At 47.9% G+C, this 5,000-nt stretch overlaps 2 non-coding genes and 1 pseudogene across 2 annotated transcripts; all 3 read right to left on the bottom strand.

Moving 5' to 3' along the window:
- Window positions 1-253, bottom strand: part of LOC149375908 (large subunit ribosomal RNA) — a 7,279-nt pseudogene extending 7,026 nt beyond the window's left edge.
- Window positions 254-938: 685 nt separating this feature from the next.
- Window positions 939-1,093, bottom strand: LOC149375907 (5.8S ribosomal RNA). The gene has a single exon (XR_016293247.1). It is a non-coding gene; the product is annotated as a 5.8S ribosomal RNA (ribosomal RNA).
- A 946-nt stretch (window positions 1,094-2,039) lies between these two features.
- On the bottom strand, window positions 2,040-4,104 carry LOC149375906 (small subunit ribosomal RNA). Its single transcript, XR_016293266.1, has one exon. It is a non-coding gene; the product is annotated as a small subunit ribosomal RNA (ribosomal RNA).
- Between the last annotated feature and the right edge of the window lie 896 nt (window positions 4,105-5,000).

The following is a 5,000-nucleotide window of genomic DNA, read 5'->3' as shown; positions in this document are numbered from 1 at the left end:
CGCTTCGGTCGCTACGGGCCTGGCACCCTCTGCGGGTAAGTGGCCTCGTTCAAGATGGACTTGGACGCAAAGCGACGTCATGGGATAATCGAACCCTCCCGAACACCACATTTCCCAACGGCGGAACCGTGGGATTCAGTGCTGGGCTCTTTCCTGTTCGCTCGCCGCTACTTGGGAAATCCTTGTTAGTTTCTTTTCCTCCGCTTAATAATATGCTTAAATTCAGCGGGTATTCTCGCCTGCTCTGAGGTCGTCTTGATTAATTTTTTTTATGTACGATAATAATTTTGTCTCAACATTGTGCTTTTCGAAGTTCAATTGAGACAAAAAAAAAAATATTTTCACACACGTACAACGTTGGAAAAAAAAAAAAATAACAAAAAAAAAAGAAAGATAAAATAAAAGGATTGCACATCGACCGGATGGTAATGTTTTTTTTTTGTCTCCTATTTTTTCTTCCTTCCTTTCCTCACCTCCTGCGACGCTTTATTTTTTTTTTGCTTTGCTTTCAAAACCGCGACGCAAAAGTATTTTTGACGATCGTACGGCTCGTCCGGTCCGCTCTTGATTCAACAGTGTTCGGATGAACAATTATTTAATGAGAGCTCCGGGACTCGGGCGAACGACGACCAAAAAAGAAAAGTTGGGAAGAAAAAAAAAAACAATAAAAAATAAAAAGAATGACAAACGATTCAAACGGCATCAACGTTGCCGCTTTAACCGGTCAAATTTTTATTTCTCGTTTTCGACAATCCATTATTTCATCTTTTCTTTTTTAAGTATTCTTTTTTTATTTCGAGCGACGCATTTGATTTCATACGAACGCCCAATTATTTCGCTCGTACACTCGAAGAAAAACTATACGACGGGTAGTTGATAACGACGCGTCGGGTTTCTCTTCGTGACCAGCAGTCTTTTTGTTTTTTTTTTTTATCGAACGACCCTCAGCCAGACGTGGTCCAGGAAATATATCCGAGGACCGCAATGTGCGTTCAAAGTGTCGATGTTCATGTGTCCTGCAGTTCACAAGTTGACGCGCAATTAGCTGCGTTCTTCATCGACCCACGAGCCAAGTGATCCACCGTTCAGGGTAATCAATTTATTTTTATCATTATTATAGTTTATTTTTCACACTTACAGTGTAATATTTTCTCGGTCAATTCGTATTTTTTATTATACGAAAAATGACCAATACAAAACGCAACGGAGAGCCAGGCTCTTTCGAATAAAAAGTGTGCCCATCGGTTCTCCGTTGGGCCACCCCGCTGCGTCCCGCAAATGCGACACGAGCGGCAGGCATTGGGGCGCACCACGAAATATTACGAAACTTTTTGATAACGAGCGGCGTCTCCCATTTCTTTTTATCTTGAGAACAAGATGAAAGGGGCAATAACGGCGACACGCATACAGTTCATAATATTTCGCGACATTTATACGCAGAGTCTCGGCTTATTGGGGCGTAAAATCATTCCAAAACCTTGGATAATAACGCGTACACGCTATTATCCTCGTAAGCTCGATCATGTCATTAAAACGAAGTGATTGCATGACCACCGAATGACGACGTTCCCCCTCGTTACAACGAGGCTTTCAACATAATAACCGTTGACTCGAGGAAAACGCTGTCCGGTCGAAATTCAATCTTCGTGATAAAATCCGTGACCAATAGCCTCGAGGTTGCCACGGCAAGACACTGGTTAATGGAAAGAAAAAATAAAGATCCGTTGTGCACGCGCACCCTACGATTTTTACGTAGGTGCGCGAGGGCAAGCGTGGCCAGCCCGATCGTATGTTTCAACTATTATAGAACAAAGACGCTAGGCATTGGCGCACGCATCGAAACCTACGACCGCCAATCCGTTAACTTAATTTTTCACAGCCCCTTGTCAAAGGAGGGAGAAAGAAAAAGTAACGTGGCGCGAGGCGCGTAAATACAACGATTATACATTTTCCTTCGGCGCAGCTTTCAAACAAAATTTCTTTTTTTTTTTTTTTTTTTTCTTTCATGACAAACGTTGCGACGTCTTACGTGCGAACGTTAATGATCCTTCCGCAGGTTCACCTACGGAAACCTTGTTACGACTTTTACTTCCTCTAAATGATCAAGTTTGGTCATCTTCCCAGTGCAATCGGCAACGCAACGAGTGCGTTGCCGCGCGTCAGTCCGAAGACCTCACTAAATCATTCAATCGGTAGTAGCGACGGGCGGTGTGTACAAAGGGCAGGGACGTAATCAACGCGAGCTTATGACTCGCGCTTACTGGGAATTCCTCGTTCATGGGGAATAATTGCAAGCCCCAATCCCTAGCACGAAGGAGGTTCAGCGGGTTACCCGGGCCTTTCGGCCAGGGAGGACACGCTGATTCCTTCAGTGTAGCGCGCGTGCGGCCCAGAACATCTAAGGGCATCACAGACCTGTTATTGCTCAATCTCGTGCGGCTAGACGCCGTCTGTCCCTCTAAGAAGATTTTTGTGTACGTCGGTAGTAAAAACCAAAAACCACCGCCAGCCCCGCGCGACACCGACGGATTGGATACCGTCAAACATCGCACGAAGCATGCGACGGGGCCTTGGCCTTCGAGATACCAGAAGTAACGCCTATTTAGCAGGCTAGAGTCTCGTTCGTTATCGGAATTAACCAGACAAATCGCTCCACCAACTAAGAACGGCCATGCACCACCACCCACCGAATCAAGAAAGAGCTATCAATCTGTCAATCCTTCCGGTGTCCGGGCCTGGTGAGGTTTCCCGTGTTGAGTCAAATTAAGCCGCAGGCTCCACTCCTGGTGGTGCCCTTCCGTCAATTCCTTTAAGTTTCAGCTTTGCAACCATACTTCCCCCGGAACCCAAAAGCTTTGGTTTCCCGGAAGCTGCCCGTCGAGTCATCGGAGGAACATCGACGGATCGCTAGCTGGCATCGTTTATGGTTAGAACTAGGGCGGTATCTGATCGCCTTCGAACCTCTAACTTTCGTTCTTGATTAATGAAAACATTTTTGGCAAATGCTTTCGCTTCTGTCCGTCTTGCGACGATCCAAGAATTTCACCTCTAACGTCGCAATACGAATGCCCCCATCTGTCCCTATTAATCATTACCTCGGGGTTCCGAACACCAACAAAATAGAACCGAGATCCTATTCCATTATTCCATGCACTGGTATTCAGGCGTTAACAAGCCTGCTTTGAGCACTCTAATTTGTTCAAAGTAAACGTACCGGCCCAACGCCACACCCGGTGAAGAGCATGGCGATGGGATTAAGCTGGGCCGCTCTTGCGCACGCACGCGACGGGCCAACGCCAACGACGGTAAAGCCGCTAGGCCGACCCGTGCGAGACGGACGCTCGAGCTAAGCCCACCGGTAGGACGTCCCACAATCTTGTCAGTTAAACATCGCGAGCGATGAACCAACAGCGTGGCACACAGATTCAACTACGAGCTTTTTAACCGCAACAACTTTAATATACGCTATTGGAGCTGGAATTACCGCGGCTGCTGGCACCAGACTTGCCCTCCAATGGATCCTCGTTAAAGGATTTAAAGTGTACTCATTCCGATTACGGGGCCTCGGATGAGTCCCGTATCGTTATTTTTCGTCACTACCTCCCCGTGCCGGGAGTGGGTAATTTGCGCGCCTGCTGCCTTCCTTGGATGTGGTAGCCGTTTCTCAGGCTCCCTCTCCGGAATCAAACCCTGATTCTCCGTTACCCGTTACAACCATGGTAAGCGCAGAACTTACCATCGACAGTTGATAAGGCAGACATTTGAAAGATGCGTCGCCGGTACGAGGACCGTGCGATCAGCCAAAAGTTATTCAGAGTCACCACAAACTTTTACGATGGACGAGAGAACGCGCGTGAACGCGTCCCCGCCACCGATTGGTTTTGATCTAATAAAAGCGTCCCTTCCATCTCTGGTTAGGACTCTGGTTTGCATGTATTAGCTCTAGAATTACCACAGTTATCCAAGTAAATGTGGGTACGATCTAAGGAACCATAACTGATTTAATGAGCCATTCGCGGTTTCACCTTAATTTGGCATGCACTGAGACATGCATGGCTTAATCTTTGAGACAAGCATATGACTACTGGCAGGATCAACCAGGGAGCTTCGTTTGTCAAAATTAAATTCAAAGCACACAACTCGGAGTGGCCTAAGGACAATGACGTCCCGTTGACCGGCTCGTTGTTGAATTGCGCTATCTTGCGTGTCTTGCGAAATACGCCGAGGAACGTGGAAGAAAACATGATTTTATCCCGAAAGGATCCAATCGATGATTCGACGACGAGTCCACGACGCATCCGACACTTGAAGCTTAAATCTTCAGCTCTCGTCGTTAAAAACGAGGGTGAATTTTTTTTCTTTCAAATTCCGGTCGACCATCGCTCAACAAGCGTCAACAACGTCCCAAACGCCGCGTTGCCTTACCGGGGTAATAAAAGCCAAGGGCCTCAGAACTTCCGGAAGGGGCGACGAAGACCGTTCGTTATTCGTTGTTGACGACGCCTCGCTATGGGCCGCCCGCGGCACTTTTGTCATTCGAACGACCCGGTAAATGAACAATACCGGGTCGGCACGGCGAGCTTCGAGGTGCCGTAATTAAACTCGAAGCAGGGCCACGTGAATTTATCATTCAAGTGTCAACAGTCTCTCGTGAGAGTTGCGTGTTAACAAATACCCGACGATATGGTCGCTGACGCTAGGCCAGGGCTTACCGCAGTGGTATACGTACGGGAGGTACACGTTGTATCCTCGCTCGGTATCGAGTGAGTCGATGCTCGGTTAGCATACCGTCGACAAGCTACGAGCCACGTCGACGGCGCATGCAACGCCAGAGGCGCGATCCGCATTGAGGGCCATTCGGTCGAAGACGCTGACCCGCGGAAATGCTGTGAATTGAGGCTTGGCTTGACAAGCGAACCGTCTCACTAGTGCCGAGGCGTCCTCGGGCGCGGCGAAGCAAAGTACCGTTTAACACGCAATTAAGCGAGACGAAAGTTTCC

This window comes from Copidosoma floridanum, unplaced genomic scaffold (assembly GCF_036245765.1).
Source record: "Copidosoma floridanum isolate Cflo_tuat_1 unplaced genomic scaffold, Cflo_Japanese_pri ptg000002l, whole genome shotgun sequence".
NCBI classification, from domain to species: domain Eukaryota; kingdom Metazoa; phylum Arthropoda; class Insecta; order Hymenoptera; family Encyrtidae; genus Copidosoma; species Copidosoma floridanum.
Note: the sequence above shows the minus strand (reverse complement) of the source record. Positions and strands in the feature narration are given on the sequence as shown.